This window comes from Bidens hawaiensis, unplaced genomic scaffold (assembly GCF_021521415.1).
Source record: "Bidens hawaiensis isolate Kalapana, Puna unplaced genomic scaffold, B.hawaiensis_p1.1 tig00001576_1, whole genome shotgun sequence".
Classification (NCBI taxonomy): Eukaryota; Viridiplantae; Streptophyta; class Magnoliopsida; order Asterales; family Asteraceae; genus Bidens; species Bidens hawaiensis.
The window spans coordinates 1,649,256-1,668,999 of NW_027491089.1; the positions used below are offsets into that span (position 1 = coordinate 1,649,256).

Consider the following 19,744-nt stretch of genomic DNA (forward strand, 5'->3'; position numbering starts at 1 on the left):
TTTTTATTGCTTGCCCAGCTACAAACCCATTATCCCTCAAACCAGCTAAGGAAGATACCCTGTGAGGTCAACACAAGCGTGTTTTACCTCGGCCCAACCAAAAACGAGCAAATTTGCCGGTCGTAGAGTGGATCTCCCTTCCGTGGGGTCTGTAAGGAAGTTTACGGGGGCTTCCTTTTTAGCTGATATCCCAGCTCACCTTAAGATGTCCCAAAGAACGTCCCGCACCCAATCATATCGGTATTTGAACCCATGCATCTCCATGCAATGAACCGCATGCTCTCCGAATTTATCCAGGCAAGCCTTACGGCAAATCGGACATGTTTCGTCTTCTGGGTACATTGGGACCATCAAACGGTACTTAAGAATGGCCCTATACTCGACCGCAGACATGCTTTGGCCCAAGCCGTCAATCGGGATAACGGTCAGAAAATCTTGGACATGAGGACCTTGTAAGTATTCAATAACCGCCTTCTGTCGGGGGACAATCAAAAACTTCTCCCAGGTTCTGAGCGATTTTGCCAAAAAGGGTATTCGTCAAAGTTTTTTGAGGCTTTGGTGGGGCGGTGTCCTTATTAGAGGAACCGCCAATGTCAAAGTCTGGGAGAGCGCCATTTGGGCGTTCCAGGCCTGCACGTAGTCTGAGTCCAGGTCGACAACTCCGCTATTTCTTAAGATGTGATTCTGTAGCTTCCAAGACTGAGCCCTCGACGCTACAAAAGCGTAAACCCCAACATCATGAGCCGAAAGAAGGCCTAAACCCCAATCGTATCGGTAAAGATGCAAGTCGCCACTGAAGATCACCAAAGAACGGGCCTCCACATACAACTATGTCTTCGATGGCTTCTCGAAGCCCCTTATCAAAACAGGATACCGCATCATCCATCATATGGGGTGGCATGTTCGTAACCCAAAAAGAAACTTAGCAACCCCATGCAAGACCTACGATCTGGGATCCCTAAGGCAAGGTAAGAGTTTCATAAGATCAACCGCACGAGATGCTCTCCGCCTCGCCAACTCCTTAATAAAGTAGGGATCTCGACTAACAGCCCCTCCAAGGAGCTTTACCCCTCTCTGGTCTACCAATCCCACTAGGGAAAAGCCCATCTTTGACTTTCACCCCATTACACACTGAAAAAAAACCTTGGTTTTCTTAATATTAAGTTGCAGCCCCAATGATGGCCCTTCCAAGCTGATAATGTCTAGGGCTTTAGCGACTTCGTTGGCACCACCAATAATAGTCCCATCATCCAAGTACCAAGCATGAAATGGGTGGTTACAGTCATTTTATACCCGGAGAACAAGAGGGTGTAATGCTAAGGCAAAGAGGAGGGGCCCAAGGGGTCTCCCTGCTGAACCCAGTAGTAGTCCTATACAGTCATCACCAACGTACAACCTAGCCGGCTGGGCATAAAGGAACTGGACCCATAGATAGATAGACGGGCAATGATGATGAACCTTCTATATTAATCTCTTCCACCTTCTATATTAATCTCTTCCAGACTTTCCAAACGTCGAAGTTCTTCTGGCAATTTCTCAACTAGAATATACAAAAGCGGAGATCTAAATATATCAAAAATTTTCATGTTACATATGCTGCTCGGGAATCTCCTAAGGATATACAATCTGTAAGGTGTAACTCCTCTAAATTCTCTAATCTGCCAAGATCCTTTGGTAGTTGCTCGAGAAGCTCACAACATCTAAGTTTAAGAGATATCCGATGTTTCAACATGCAAATGCTATCTGGAAGATGCTTGATCTCTTTCATTGTCAAAGTTAAGTGCTTTAGACTTTCTAACATGTACAAATCCTTGGGCACTTCTGGGATACCGCCTTATAGTGTAAGTTCTATAGAATGTTGTAAATCACAAATGCTTGCTGAGAAAGCCTCAGGGTTTGTGCAAACACATAGACCAGAAGAAAGAAGCTTCTCAAGATTTCCACTTGATGAGGGCAGATCTTCATAATATACACATTTAAACTGAAACTTTGGCAAATTGTTGTCGGGATGCAGTGGGCATGTATCTAGAGACTCTACAGTTAGATTTTACATGAAAACTGCATAATCAAGAGCAGTAGCAATCAACCTTGAACAACCTCTTAAGTTTAAAAAGACAAGCTTTTTTAGGCATCCCATAGGATCGTGAATTTCTTGAAGAAAATAACATTTGAAGATCTAACCTCTCCAGATGTGTAGTCAACTCAAGGTTAACATTGAGACCTTAGAACTGCCAAGGTTGAGGAACTTAAGCTTTGGAAGTTCAACAAGCATGTGCAGTTTTACTAACTCATTACAATATGCTAGTTTCAATGTCTCTAAATATGGGGCCGACCCAATGTTAAAGCTACTCACCTTAGAACCATAAAGTTCGAGGAATTTGAGCATTGGACATTCAACCGGCATGTTCAGTTCTACTAAGTCCTTGCAATAATCCAGATATAACTTCATTAAATGTCATACCCTAACCTAAGGCGGAAATGTCGGGGCGTGAGCTGATTGCTCACAGCTCTCAAGGTACCATCATGCAATAATTTAAAGGTGACAATATCTGTTTAATTTAATTAAATATTCAAATAAATTAAAATACAAAGTACAACTCATTAAACAAACAATGAATACAAATCTAAGTCTTGATTATAATTCTTTTAACTTAATTCTTCACCACGTCTTCACCGAATCTTACAACTAGTTCAAACAATAACTTGCATATGCGTATAAAATAGATTTTTTTTCAACAACACATGTTGAGTGAGTAGAATACCAGATTTTGACACTACAATAAGAATATATAATAAATAAAGAAAGATGCAAATTGTTGATAAACAGTTAAGCCATATCATATAAACAAATCACACAAATATAAAGACAGGGCTAAAACATTGCCATGCGTTGGACATTGGTTACCAAATATGGGTTGTCAGTGAAACCATTGTCATGCGTCAGACGCCGGCCACTATGATGGTCGCATGATGACCTCTCCGAATGTATTCGAATAAAGAAAGTAAGCAAATAGCAAGTTAGACATAAACTGATATACACACAAGAATAAACAATTGCAGTTTTGAATGCTAGATAATAGATAACTACTGTAAATACGTATATGTCCTCAAAAAGGTTGAAAAGAGGTAAAAATGGGAGTGATTACTCACTTGATCAAATAGGCAAAGCGATAATGATTTGATAATAAAAAGAGGTAGATCAAGCTTTTCAGGGGCGAGAAATCCTTAGTAACAATAATTGCGGGAAATAAATATGATTTGAAAACAGATCTAAAAACTAGATAGAGATTCAGAAAGTTGCTGATGATTGGGTGTGTTCTTGCGAAAGTTAATTATTACATAGTTTTATTATTGATTTTATTATCAAAGTTTTATCGTAAATAATATGATTTTATTATCTAAAATACATAAAATACTTGAATACATATTTATAAAATTTTGGACAGATTATATAAAGAGATTTGTTTTAAATGTTTATTTGAAACTAAAAATACGTTTAAAATATACATTATTAATAATAATAATATAGAATCATTTATAAATACTCGAGCTTATAACCATATTTTGATATGCTAAATAAAAAGATTATACCATTTAATTTAAAAAACCTTATCAAACCCTTTATTATAAAAACCTTTATTAATTTAATACATAATATATTCACATATATACATATAATTATATTTATATAGTTCAAGAACAAACCCTAGAATCATCAATCGTTTAATCTCGTTCATATACGATCAATTACCAATAGGGTTAATGATCCAGACTCTTAGACAAACTAATCCATATAAAATAATTACCTTAACGATGATTAAACGGTGGTTAAATTGGAACGAACAGGGTTGGCCAAGAACGATGACGGTACAATCCGATCGATATAATCAAATTAGTTATAGGGGTTAGATTGGCGCTGATATGAGGATAGTGTACGCAGTTTTAATTGTGTTATGGTGCTCGTTAAGGAGTATATTCATGAATGCGCTATGGCGGTTAAGTACAATTAGGCATTACGTATCAGTTTGATTAATTTTACAAATTAACGAGTGTTGGTAGGCCGTAAATGGAAAGATTAACAAGATCCTTGATTCAATTACCAAGTATACAACGAGAATTGCGGTAAAAGATACGATCTGGGTAATTGGGTTGCGAGTTTGGGGTGATAAACGGGTTGGGTAAATGGATTTATGGGTTAAAGGTTTATAATATTCATATATTGCAAATCAGTCCCTTTACTATTGAGGTGGATCCAAAATAGGGTTTAAGTTTAGTTTTGGGTTAAATTTGAATATAAATCAAAGTTATTTTATATATATTAAATTGATATAATAAACAATATTAATACAATAATAAAAAACTCGATAGACGCGATTATTTTCTCGGTATAATTTCTCGAACATAGAAGCAGGTCGGGTATCGGATATAACATATAAGTTTGAAAAATTAGAGTTGTTACAGTCTCCCCTACTTTAGGGAATTTTGTCCAGAAATTAAAGAATACCATAACAAAACCATTAACTTTTGAGGAAAAGAAAACTTTTAAATATAATTTAAAAATTTATCATAATACAGAACTTTGGATAGTTAAAACAACGCTCCAAATGAAAATCCGATGAGGGCACTTATATATAAGATGTACCTGCAGCGTATCCACCATGTCCTTATCATCTTTACATTTGTACCGTTATCCCAACTACTTTTGATTATATATTATGACACACAATGGTACACATTATGATTTCCATGCGAGAACTTCGATAATTATGTTTTGGACCACAATTACTTTCATTGTCGGATGGTCCACATAACTCGTCTCATCGTGTGGGTTACAAAACATTTGAAAGACATAACATGGTGATAAAGTTTTTAAACATTTTGCTTGTAAACTAGAAGGTCATATTTATATAAAACATTGCTAAAAATGAATTGAACGGTTGAGTTGATTTAATTAAAATACTAAAGTTTCTAAAATCTCCTTTGATATAAGGATTTATTTATATAAGGATATAAATCTTAAGAGTTGGAAATGAAAGGATTCCTTGCAGTGGGTATTGAGATGGGTTAGGATTGAATTAGGATACACAATTTAAACAAGAGGTACGGTATTGTAAATGATTGTCTTTGGAAAGTAAGATTAATTTTATTGTCTGAGATAAAACGCTTAAAACTTATGGGTTATTCAAATTGTATTGTTTCAAAACCAACAAAAAATTGCTATAGTGTATGATTGATTTGACAAAAATATCTTTAGATAAAAATGACGAAAACAACAAAAGTCTTCTTTGAGAAAACTTACTTACGATTGATTTGATTCATCTTGATTTAAAAGACCTTGATTAATTGAATTTACAAAAATTTGAATAATTTGGGGTTAATTTATTTGAGATTGCTTGATTAGGTTGAACTTGTATGTGTTGCAAAAGCGGTGTTTGATTTGAGTTGGTTTGATAAACTTGAGCTAGATGAATATGAATAATTCGAGGACACACATGGCGTAGATGATTAGGGTTTCCATAGTTGTAGAAAGCACATGCAGCAGGTGTATTGGGTTAAGTATACGACATATACCGTTGTGGGACGTCTTGTGCACTAAGCGATGTAGGGTAAGTATTTGTAGGGATGATCGAAGAGATTACATTGGGTGCAAAAACGACATGAGGATTGAGTGGAATGATGAAAGTTACTAGTTGAGCATAACGAGATGTAAATTTTCTTGCTCGGGATACTTTGATTTTGCCGAGGTTGATGATTGATTTGGTTAACAACATAGTTTATCTTGATTTGAATTGCGCTTGTTTTTGTTGTTGTTGTCATGAGGATGAGTATGGGTAAATGAATTTAAACAATCAGCAAAGAAGTTAATGAACATGATTGAATTTGTTGTATTAATGTTTTGAAATTGAGTTCACATTCTAGAGATTGCAGCAGTTAACTCCTTGGCTATACAAGCAGCCATACATCGGTTATAAGAACCAAATGATTGATGTCGAGGATGACGATGATTTCTTTGGGAAGACATTCTATGATGATAAAAAATAAAGATTTATAAGGTGAATGATACGTTGAGGAAATCATTTAAATAATAAAAGAATAATTGTTTTAGATAACTTATAATAACTTAGCTTTTATGAATAGGGATTTGCGTCGTATCAAGAGGAATAGAGGTAAAAGATTGTAAGATGAGGGGTGCATTGCGTAAATACATACGAGTTGATGTAGTCAAAACGATTAATGCGTGATAACTAGATGAGGAGATAAGGTCAGTTTAAAAGTTAATTTTTTATTTGATTAAGTCAACTTAACAAACAACTAACGAAACAAAGTTTGTGTGTTGGCCTCCCATGAGCTTTCCATGGCAGTTTGAATGCCCAACAAAACTAACAAATAAAAGTAACTGAGTTGAACCGCCATGAGCATTACATGACATTTTAAATGGTCCAACAAATTAACGAATTAACAATACAATAGAATTTGTCGGGCCATGAGCATTACATGACGTTTTAATCGACCAAACTAAATAACGAATAAACGAGAGAAAAATATGAGTAGTTGGAGCATCCCGTGAACCACCACGTATGATGAACTCCAATAAAATAACATTCAAAACAAGTTGAGGAACGGATAGTAGGAGTGCCCATGGATACCATGGATTTTTCACCTAACGAACCATTTAAATAACAAAACACAATAATCGAAATTTACCGAATTAAGCAACGAACCACCGTGAATTCGGTTTAAAATCAACCTAAGGTGTCAGTCATATAACAGTGGTGTTTCACTTCGGCCTAGAGGAACTTGTCATACTACCTAGACTTAAGGTGAAGGAGTAAAAACAAAATTAGGGAATTCTTAAGGAATTTCCCAAATATGAAAGGCAATATGATTTAATTTAAATTATTTAAGAAAAATTATCTTTGAAGGTTGAGGCATAGCCTCGGAGTTATGTGTGTGTGCATGAAAATATAATAATAAACAATCATTAACTAATTATCTAAGAAAGCTGTAAATAATAAATTTTGAACACATAAGGCAAACAAATAAGCACGTATGAGGCTCCTAAGCATGTTATTAAGGTACCACTAACGACCTATCTTAAACCTTCGGCTCTATACCAACTAGTCACACCCCAACTTAAGGCAGAAATGCCTGGGCGTGAGATGATTGCTCACAGCTCTCAATGTACTATCATGCAATAATTTAAAGGTGACAATATCTATTTAATTTAATTAAATATTCAAATAAGTTCAAATACAAAGTACAACTCATTAAACAAACAATGAATACAAATCTAAGTCTTGATTATAATTCTTCTAACTTAATTCTTCACTAAGTCTTCACCAAATCTTGCAACTAGTTCAAACAATAACATGCATATGCGTATAAAATATAAATTTTGTCAGTAACACATGTTGAGTGAGTAAAACACCAGATTTTAACACTACAATTACAATAAGAATTTATAATAAATAAAGAAATATGCAAACTGTTCCTGTGAGATAAACAGTTAAGCTATAGCATATAAACAAATCAAACAAATATAAAGATAGGGCTAAACCGTTGCCATGCGTCGAGCATTGGTTACCAAAGATGGGTTGTCGGTGAAACCATTGTCATGCGTCGGACGCCGGCCACTACGACGGTCGTATGATGATACTATTAATGATGTACCTCTCCGCAATGTATTCAAATAAATCAAGTAAGCAAATAGCAAGTTAGGAATAACCTAATAAACACACAAGGATAAACAGTCGCGGTTTTGAATACTAGATAATAGATAAATAGTGTAACTACGCATATGTCCCCTAAATGGTTTAAAAGAGGTAGAAAGGGGAGTGATTACTCACCTGATCAAATACACAAAGCAATAATGATTTGATTATATAAAGAGGTAGATCAAGCTCTTCGGAAAACCAACGAGAAAGCCTAAGTAACAATAATTTCGGGAAAATAAATATGAATTGAATAACAAATCTAAAAACTAGATAGAGATTCAGAAAGTTGATGATGACCGGGTGTGTTCTTGCGAAATTTAAATATTGCATAGTTTTATTATTAATTTTACTATCAAAGTTTTATCGTAAATAATATGATTTTATTATCTTAAACACATAAAATACTTAAATAAATATTAATCAAATTTTGGATAGATAATATAAAGAGATTTGTTTTAAATTCTTATTTTAACATTGTATCACAAGGTTGAAAATATTCAAACCGAAACCCAACAGCTAACGCTAGATCCATCACTTGAGAGAAGTAGTTGGATGAGGTGAGTTTGAGAAACGCCCCTCATTTGAACAAGTTTGGCGTTGTTGAAGCACAAAGTATCATATGAAACGTTTCCCTTTCCTTGAAGTTTGTTCTCCCATGTCGCTTACGAAAGACTCGAATCCCCATCGAATGGTTTAGCATAAAATGGCAAGGGTTCGTCTCCTGTCATATGCGGAGTGCAACCACTATCTAAGTAATTCTCTTGATAGTCCTCCTTGATTGACCATGCATGCACTCAACATTTAATTAGACATGGGTTCCCGAGACATTTTTGTCTCGGGAAGGTCAACCGTAAATCGACCAAAACTTGATTTTATTTCCTAAAAAAATTAATTTCTTGGTGAAGACTCACTGGATGAAGACAGTCCTTAGGAATCTAGGCAAAAACTTTTTCCTTTGTTTTGGCAATTTTAGACCTTTCTTTCTTGATTTTAAAACTATTTTTTGGTGAATCCTCAGACTTTATAGTCCTGGATCCTTTTTGATTTTATCCTTTTTAGTTGTACAGAAAGGTTTGTTTTTACGTTTTTTTTATTAACTTTGGATCTCACATCCACTTCACTGGCTTCACTATCAGCTTGATCAGTCCTTGAATCAGGGCTACTAAAAACTAATCCGCCTTTGAATATCAAGTTGTTTCTTGAACCAGTGCTTGCAATGTCTAGCAAGGTGAGAAGAATGACCACACACAAAACAAAACTTTCTCCTAGGAGCACTATAGAACTCATCAGAACTATAATATGGTTGGTGCGGTGGGAAAAGTGATCCATGGAAAGGAACATGATTGTAAAACACATTTGATGTGTGACCCCGATCATCAAAAACACTAGTGTAACATGAATCAAAATTATTTTGTTGGTAGTGATCATAGTAGTTGTTATCAAAATAGTTGTATGACTGAGGACTTTGTGATTGATTAGTTGTTTGAGAAAATGATCTTTTATTTGATGACACATATTTACATGAAGTACTCATTTGATTATCATTTTCAAACACTTATCCTAGGCTTACAACTTGATGTCAACAGGACTTTTATCGTTGACACAATTTTCAACAAAAGTTTCATAAGGACAATTTCACAATCACAATTCATGTCTGTTTCCACCGACCCACTTTCTTCTACACAACCTGTTGAACAAGATAAATCACTACTAGAACTAACTGATGAATGAATGGGATCAACAGTTTTGTTTATTAAATCTGTTTTTTTTTAAATTTATGTCATTTTCTTTATTTTTATCTTTTATGGAAGAATTTGTGACAATCTGCTTGAAATCTCACATCCAAATAATCCCTAAACAATCGTTGCTTTCAGATTGGAGTATCCATACTTAACAAATGACACGACAAATCAATCACTCACAAGTAAGAACCCATTTTTATCTTTTTCATGTTATCCAACATTGCATTTCCTACTAAAAGAGAAAAATGTGACTCTTTTAGCTAGTTCATAGGTAATTTGCTTTGTTTCAGCTTTGGAGTTGAAGACTATGAGGATGAAAATCAGCAACCAATTGGACCAACTGTAAGGAACGGGGGACAAGACCCCAAGGGTGAACGTGAGCCAGGAAAGACAAAGGGTTTGCCTGATCAGCGCAGGTTTTGGTGGCTCTGGTACGAGTGTCTCACATATTTTATATTCGGATATTGAGGTAATATATGCATATACATGCCATAAACTTTAAAGCTTATAGAGATACATATATTTGTTTATTTAAACATTATATGGCTTTGCAGAATATATGTCGATGTGAATTGTTATGGTCATTTGATTCGAGGAATGCTCAATTAACTTCACTTCAGGTAATTTCAAACCTCACCCGAATATATTTTTGGTTTTGTGCATACTTATCAAAACCGTTTTCCTGACCTTGTAAGTATTTTATATTCATAGTTGTTTGTTTATCTTAAATGTTAATCTATTTATTTCTTTTAGATAGCGCAAGACACGACGATTGCTACCGAAACATGATGCCACGATTCTGTTTAATACATTTTGACAATTATATTGTAAAATTCTCGTTTTAATGTATTTTGGTCTAGTAGAATATTGTATTTTGAAGTTTGTATTGTAAACTTTTGGATATAATTCATTTTGGTTTACTGTGTTATTTTTGGCGGGTTTTGATTGTTAAAATTGTGCGATTTAAATAGATTTGGGATGTTAAATTCCGGATTTCGCCTACAATTGCAAATTAACGTTTATTAAATGATCTTTAGACGCGGTTTAAAAGTGCAGATAATAATAATTTTCTAGAATACTTGCTGTGGTTTGGGAGCATTTAACGCAGTTTAAAGTGTGGCTAAAAGTGATTTCTAGAAATTCGAGTTGCTTATTTGCCCTGTAAGAAGTATTTGACGCGATTTTGAAAACCGCGCCTAAAAATAAAGAGAGCTTTTGCATCACTATTTTTTGACGCGGTTAAAAACCGTGTCTAAAGATCTTTTTTACCCATCTAAAGCTAGTAATATATAAAATTGTTCAGCCTTTCACTTATCGTTTCAACTTTAGTAAAAGTACTTCAATTTAACTCATTATCTCTCAAAACTTTAAAAACATAAATATGAGCCACTTGTTCAATAAAAACCTAGCTCAAAGTACTTTAAAATGTAGGAAATATATAGATAACAATATGTATATTTTAGACCATATCAACCACCACCAAAGGGGAAAGAGAACGGGCTATCTTTCGTTCATTGTCCAATGTTAACTACAACGAACTATACCGTGTGGGCTTTGAGGATGAAAGTAGTTCTAAGAGTTCACAAAGTTTGGGATCGTCTGATGAAGACAAAAAATGACATGTCTATTGAATTGTTGTTTCAATCCATACCCGAAACCTTGATCATGCAAATTGGAGATCAAGAAATTGCTAAAGCCATGTGGGATTCGATCAAAACCCGACAATTAGGCGCCAAACTGGTTAGAGAAGCACGTCTCGTCAATGGAATTTGACATTATGAAGATGAACAATTCAGATTCCATAGATAACTTTGTTGGCAAGTTATTGAGCATTGTCTAGAAATCCGCGGCTCTCGGTGACGTTATAGATGCAGCATGGTTGGTAAAGAAGCTTCTCAAAAGTCTCCCAAGATCTAAGTATATTCAGATGGTTGCTTCGCTTGAGAAAGTGTTGGATCTCAACAAAACGGGGCTTAAAGACGTTGTAGGTCGACTCCGAGCGTATGAGGAGAGAATCCGAGAATAAGAAATTCAAGGGGTAACCAAGGTAAAATTTTATTAGGTAAATATGATCCATCATGTCATAGAAGTTTTGAATCTAATAGGGGCGGGGACAAGGAGGTAGAGGTCGCAGTGGAGGCTGATTTAATGACCAAGACCGAACCCCTGTACCGAACAAGGGCCATCAAGTCATTGGAAAATAAAGGTGAAGAAAGATAGGTCAAAGATTTTATGTTAGCGATGTGACCATTTTAGTCACTTTGCATTGGACCGAGTTCAAAAGGGTCAAGAAGCAAACAAAACTGAAACCTGTGAAAATTTTGATGATGCGGCATATATGCATCAAGTTGTGTTTTAAATGAATAAAACCTAATACAGAAGAAATACGAGATCAAGCGGGTTGAAGATGATGTTTGGTATCTGGATAATGAGGCAAGTAATCATATGACGAGAACATAACCGGGAGGGCTAAGTTCGGAGATCAGTCATTATTTCAAATCAAGGGAAAAGGCTTAATTCTTTTCAAGGAAAATCGGGTGACCAAGACTTGCTAACCTAGTTTATTACATTCCGGAGTTAAATATAATAAGTCTCGGTCAGAGTCCGAATATGACATTCAGATGAAACGCGATCTTCTGACCATGTACGATGAGAACATGTGGTTACTCATGAAGATAAAGAGATCCGCAATCTGACTCTATTAAATACGAATGAAGATTGGAGCTCCCGTGTGTTTACACTCAAGGATCCAAGATGATGCATGGCGTTGGTAAGCAAGGCTTAGGCACATAAGTTTCGAGTTAATGAAATCAATGGCCAAAAAGAATCTAGTACGAGTTTACCACATGTTGAACATGAAAATCAATTGTGTGAATCGTGTTTGGTGGGTCAAAAAATGAGGCGTTCGTTTCCGGCCACATCCTCGTTTAGAGCATCCCAACCTTTGGAGTTAGTTCATGGCGATTTATGCGGTCCAATAACCCCACCCACTATCTCCGGTAATAGGTATGTCTTTGTTATTATAGACGATTACTAACGATAAATGTGGACGTTTTTATTGAAAGAAAAGGTGAAGCGTTTAAAAGTTGTAAGAGATTTAAACCCTAATTGAGACAGAGGCGCATTTACCAATGAAAACTTTCCGAACCAATAGGGGAGGAGAATTCACTTCACATGATTTCAATTGGTTCTGCGACGAATGGGGAATTATTCGGCATTTAACCACCCCGTACACGCTACAACAAAATTGCATGGTAGAAAGGTGAAACAGAACTTTAATGGGGATGGTACGGAGTATTCTAAAGGTGATGCATGTACCGAATTATATATGGGGAGAAGTGGTTCGACATTCTATGAACGACTTAAAAAGTTCAAGTTGAATTTACTAATCCGGTATATTTTCCACGTTTATAGGAGTGCATCTATGTTTCTGCTTTACGAATATGATATTTTTTGGGCATTTATGATAATATCAAGTCTTATTCCTATTTTGGTATTTTTCATTTCGGGATTTTTAGCTCCGAGTAGAAAAGGACCGGAAAAACTTTCTAGTTATGAATTAGGTATAGAACCAATAGGCGACGCTTGGTTACAATTTAGAATCCGCTATTATATGTTTGCTCTAGTTTTTGTTGTTTTTGATGTTGAAACGGTTTTTCTTTATCCATGGGCAATGAATTTCGATGTATTAGGTGTATATGTATTTGTAGAAGCTTTAATTTTTGTGCTTATCGTAACTGTTGGTTTAGTTTATGCATGGCGAAAGGGAGCATTGGAATGGTCTTAGCTCCCGAATATTCAGACAATAAAAAGAAAATCGGAAAAAATTGAGATAGTTATGAATTCCATCGAGTTTCCCTTATTTCATCAAACAACCCAAAATTCAGTTATTTCAACTACATTAAATGATCTTTCAAATTGGTCAAGACTCTCTAGTTTATGGCCGCTTCTCTATGGTACCTTTTGTTAACCTTTTTAATCAATCGAGTCCCAACCCGAGCCTTGGTTGATCAAACTCCATATGAATGGCTCAAGATAAAGAAACCGATTATTGAACACGTTGAGTATTTGGGTGCATGTCGTATGCTAAAGTTGATACCGTACATCTAAAGAAACTTGATGACAGGTCGAGACAACTCGTTTATCTTGGGTCGAAGACGGGTTCAAAAGCGTATCGTCTCTTCGATCTAAACACCCAAAAAATAGTGGTTAGTCGGTATGTTTGTTGTGTTTGATGAAAATAAAGGGTGGAATTGGGCAAAAAAAGTCGAGAAGAATGACTATGAGCCGGCCATGTTTTCTATTGTGGGGGCCGTGATTGACAATGGAAATAGTCAAATCGAACCCACTATTGAAGAAACATCCTAAAGCAATCCAAGTCCAAGCTCTAAACCGACAACATCGGGTCAACCCAAGTCCAACGACACACCCGAACCAAGTTATATCGGGCATAATTCCTCACCCTTTTCTAATCTGAATCAGAAATTGGGGGGGGGGGGGTGAATGTTGGATTAATTTCTATTCCGGTTCACAAGTCAGTGAACCGGGCCTAAGAAGTTTTAACAAGCTAGTTAAAATCTAGGGGTGTATTATGAAACATTCTTCCATTTCCTTGGTGGCCAAATTCACATTGTTGGCCAAGTTCAATTTGTTGGCTAAGTTGACCTTTTTTCCAAGTTCACCTTGGTGGCCAAGTTGAGTGGTGGACACATATTATGCTTGGTGACCAAGTTTGGGTTATTAGTATAAATACATGTACAAAGTTAGGGCTAGGTATAACAACACACCAGTCACCACCATCATTACCAATGATACTATAGTTAGTTTTTTTAGCTACATTTTTTGGTTATAATATAAGTCGGTTATTTTTAAGTTGTGCGTTAATTATCGTTTATCATTCTTGACTGATTACTTTTACATTAATAATCAGAAAAGAAAGTCGTGGACCTGAATGTGATTATATCTATGAAACTCATATATCTTCTTGCTACAAATAAAAGCAGCTAAAACAGCCGAGTGAATACCCCCAAATAGCGCAAATAATGGCAAAATCAGATTGAGAAAAATTCGATGAATAATAAGTGACAGTACTGGGCCTATAATTTTTCTTTTTAATTAAAAATAAAAACTTGAGATGATCAGTTCGTATCCTACCGGAGTGTTATCTAGACATGGAAAAATGGGTGGATTGGGTAATAGGTAAGCTTTGCACGGGTCAAACCTCACAAGCAAAACTCAATTTATGTATGTATCCCTTTTGTTTAAATCTTTTAGGCTAACCCGTACGACTCATTGTAGACAAAAAGATAATCCAAATCAACCCATCTTCTAATGAGATGATTTTGGAGGTGTTATGCATTTTTGAATGCACACTTGGGATCATTGAAGTTAAAAAGAACTCAGATTGTCAAAAGAGAAACATTGAAATGCATCAATGTCTTCTAGAGAGACTATGCTGGGTTCATAATCATTGATAACATAAAGCCACACAAAAATGTGAACCATAATTAGCGATTCAGAGCTATAAAATACATTGTATTGCTTAGAGCATGTTTTTATCGCTATAACAAATATTTACAACAAAGGGAAAATATCCTACAAATGTATTCATGCAGTGGCACATCAGAGAATTTTTCCCAGGTCAGTTTGGCGTTCGGGTCGGGTTGGAGAACTCCCCTGAAAATTTATTGTTATTAGATCCACAAATTCAAGTTTCACCTAAAGTCTTGAACCTAAAACTAATTATCCATAAGACTAACAATCAAACAAGCAGCAATGAACAACACTCAACTAATAATCATAATTTTCTAGACTAATAAACACTAAATAAAGTAATAAACAATCAAACAACACTTCCGTAAAATTTATATTTCAATAAACAATCAAACATACCCGTTTTTTTTAACAAATCGCCCTGATCAGCCTAATATGATTTCTGATTTTGCCTTATCCAAAGACTTTAGGAACAATCTTAACACACTGGTATTTGAAGCACAATAATAACACTAGAAGATAAAGCAATCAAAGTATCAAACAACGAACAATCTTACACACCGGGATTAGGAAACTCGATATGATATCTGAATTTTTTTCCCAAAACCGGTACTCCATGCCCCTTCTGCTTGACAAACATGTACCAGACAACTCTATCTAGTACAAAAAAAAAATATATATATCTATGACTCCGGTCATGGGTTTTTAAGCCCGCCACTGCCTATGTGATACGAGGCCATGTATGTAGAGATTTCTGTCAAGGATGTAAAACCATACGACTCAAGCCGCCATGTAGACCCAATAATATACACATCTTTAAGCTGATAAATGCTCCGTGGAAGACGAGTTATGCCTGCACCTTCTATATTTAACAATTTCAAACATTCTAAACATCCAAGATCCTCAGGCAATTTCTCTACTTGAATACAATAGGGAAGACACAAATACTTTAAACACTTCAACTTACAAACGCTGTCTGGAATAGCTTGTAAGGATATACATTCCGTTAGGGATAACTCCTCTAAACGCTCTAATCTGCCAAGATCCTTGGGTAACTGCTCAAGAAGCCAACAAGATTTAAGTTGAAGAATTTTCAGATGTTTCAACATACAAATGCTATCTGGAAGATACTTAATCTCTTTTATCCACAAATGTAGCTCATTTAGACTCACTAACTGGTACAGATCGTTGGGCACTTCTGGAATACTACCTACCAGTGTAAGCACTCTTAAATGTTGTAAACCACAAATACCTGCTGAAAAAGACTCAGGATTCGTGCAAGCACATAAACCGAAAGAAAGAAGCTTCTCAATATTTCCACTCGACGAGGGTAAATGTTCAATATATTTACATTTAAACTGAAATTTTGGCAAATTACTTTTAGGATGCAGTGGGCATATATCCACGGACTCCGCAGTTAGTGCTAATGTAGTTGCTAAACCAAGACCACCTAATTCATGTCGTCTGTTAACAAAGTCCTTAAACCTTTGGCAACCGGTTAAGTTTAAGTAGACCAAATTCTTTAGGCATCCCACTGGAGCGTAAATTTCTTCAAGAAAATAACAACCTCCGAGATCCAAAATCTCAAGATGTGGAGTCATCCCAAGGTTAAGGTTTTTCACGTTAGAATCACCAAGGTGGAGAAATTTGAGCTTTATACATTCAGTGGGCATGTTGAGTTCTTCAAAGTAATTACATGCTCCAAGATTTAATTCCTCGAGATTCCGAACCATCCCAAGATTAAGGTTCCTCACCTTAGAATAACTGATTGTGAGGATTTTGAGATTCGGACATTCAACCGGCATGTTAAGCTCAAGGAAGTCATTACATCCTTCAAGATTTAACATCTCAAGTTGTGGAGTTAGCCCAAGATTAAAGTTTTTCAACTTAGAACCATTGAGATTGAGGAATTTGAGCTTTGGACATCATAAGGCATATTGAGCTCGACAAAGGCATTACATTCTCCAAGATCTAACTCCTCGAGATACGGAGTCAGCCCAAGATTAAGGTAGGTCAATTGAGAACCAATGAGTTTGAGGAATTTCAGCTTCGGACATTCATTGGGCATATTGAGCTCTACAAGGTTATAACATCTGTTAAGGTCTAACTCCTCGAGATATGGAGTAAGCCCAAGATTAAACTTGCTTAACTTACAACCACTAAGTTTGAGAAACTTGAGCTTTGGACATTGATAGGGCATGTTGAGCTCTACAAGGTCATAACAATTGCTTAGATCTAACTCCTCGAGATATGGAGTCAGCCCAAGGTCAAAAGTACTCAATGGTGAAAAATTGAGGTTAAGAAATCTGAGCTCATCAAGAACCTGACTTAAGGGAAAAAATGAATATCAATATGATTGACACAATATAGCGTAATAACAGATCATGCAAAACAGCCAATAAACCGTCAACAATTCTACCTTTCTTTCTCCCCCCTCCCAGAGTTGAGAGATGCCGCTATACTGCATATCAAGGTAAACCAACTTATTTGCTTGAAATGTTTTTGGTAAGCACTGAAAGGGATAACAAGACCAATGTAGACATTGTAGAGTATTTGGTAAGTATTGGTCAACTTCATTACTTATCAATTCCTTATGTACGTCATCCACGTAAAGAAATCTAAGCCCGTTCATCTTTCTAAGACCTTTCATAATCATAGCTGAGTGGAGCTTCACATACAACAGTTTTACACTTCTTGTTGCACATGTACCCTGTAAAGAAAAATCTTAAGACAGAAATTTTGTCATGACAAATATAAATGTGTTAAATTAACATTAATCTTACCAAGTCATTAACCAATATATCTTCAATTTCCTTTTTAATCCATAGTCGGTTATGTCTATAAGGCTTATCAGGGTGCAAACGACGAACAATATTCATGCCAAGTTCTTCTAAATGGTCATGCAACTGCAAGTGGCCATCATAAGATATAGTTATCAGCGATTTCTGCTCAAGAACTCTTAAACCAAGTTCTGCATGAAATCCACAACTTTCAAGTAATCTAATTGCTTTCTTCTTTGCCATACCCTTTAGTATGCATGCAACATCTAGGAATATTTCTTTGTAGTCATCCTCTAGACCATCATAGCTTATTTCCAGTTTTTTCAAAGTTTCCTTCAAGGGAATTGTTCTTAGTCTTTTTAGTGCATGTTCCCATTCACTTTCAGTTCTGTCACAAAGAAATGAACCCAAAACTTTGATTGTTAAGGGAAGTCCAGCAGCATATTTTACAACCTTTCTAGAGAGCTCTTCATACCCTCGAATTGGAATCTCTTTCCCAATTGCATACCTACTGAAGAGGCAAGCTGCTTCCTCGTTAGATAATAAACAAACATCATGAATAAAGTTCACTCGGTGTGCCTTCAACACTTGCTCATCTCTTGATGTGATGATGACTTTACTTCCTGGCATAAACCAACTAGGCTCACCTGCTAAGGCCTCAAGCTGGTCTATATGATCCACATCATCTAGAACAAGAAGAACTTTTCTACTACACATCATCTTTTTCAACAATGTTTTCCCGTGAGCAACACTTTGTATATGAATGCTTTGATCATTAAACAGGTCTGTATAGACCTGTTTTTGCAATTCCTTCAAACCAGAAAATGAGTCTTTTGAAACTTCTCGGACATTCTCAACAAAGCTTTTACCTTCAAACCAGTCAGATATATGATCAAAAACAGCCTGGGCCAAAGTTGTCTTGCCACCACCTCCTATCCCCTTGATCCCTACCATACATACATCATCGGAATCAATTTCTAAAGATGACACTACATTCTTTACCCGGTCCTCCATGCCTACTAACTTCGCATCAACGCTCGAATTAATGAAATGTGGCTTAAGTAATATATCTTTAACAATTAGTTGGATGAACTTAGCTTCATGTCTGTGTTAACGAAAATTCTATTAGATTACTCACAATCCAACTAATTTCAATTATATAATATACAATATTTTTATAAAGTAATAACGTAGTGATACAAGATGAAGGAATTACCCATCAACAGTGTTCTTCAACTCCCACCCAGCTAGACATGCTGCCTCTTTGAGAGCATCTCTCCATCTTTCAGCAGCCTCTTTCTCTACATGTTTTGCAAAGGCTTCTCCTACTGACCCGCTTTGGCTGCGGACTTCAGTGGGTTCAACGTCATAGAAGACTGGGTAAGCAGTCTGCTCACTCGTCCTCTGGCACTCCATAATCTTTACGAGCTCGTCTAAGCACCACGATGAAGATGCATAGTTTTTGGAGAAAACAACGATGTGAAATCTAGACTCTTCAATGGATCGCATGAGCTGATTGTTAATCTTTTTCCCTTTCTCAATTCTCTCATCATCTTTGTAGGTGGTAACGCCTCTACTGTGAAGAGCATGATAAAGATGATCAACAAAGTTCGTACGGGTGTCTTCACCCCTAAAACTCAAAAATACATCATACTTGAAGCTCTTTTGAATGGATGAAACTGAAGTGTATGCCATTGAATGTATGCTTCAAGAATCTAATAAAATGATAGCTTTATTAACTGTGGAAAGTTATATGAAACGATAAGAGAAAGTTTATACTAAGATGACAAGGGCTTAATATTAATATATTTTATGATTGGCTGAGGAAAAAAGATTCTTAGTTGTATTATAAAATATAAAGGCCATAAAGACAAAATGTATACCTAACCCACCTTCAAAAATATTGAGTGCGCGTGAAGACCATTTACTAGTGGATGCAATATATATGCTAATACCTTTTCAGTAATTCATAGTATTTTCTTGTAGGTCCCTTGGACGGATCAAATAACAAACA

At 35.9% G+C, this 19,744-nt stretch overlaps 1 pseudogene; it reads right to left on the bottom strand.

Annotated features, from left to right (window-relative positions):
• Positions 1–1,466: 1,466 nt before the first annotated feature.
• On the bottom strand, positions 1,467–19,425 carry LOC143588891 (disease resistance protein RPV1-like; annotated as a pseudogene).
• Positions 19,426–19,744: the final 319 nt, after the last annotated feature.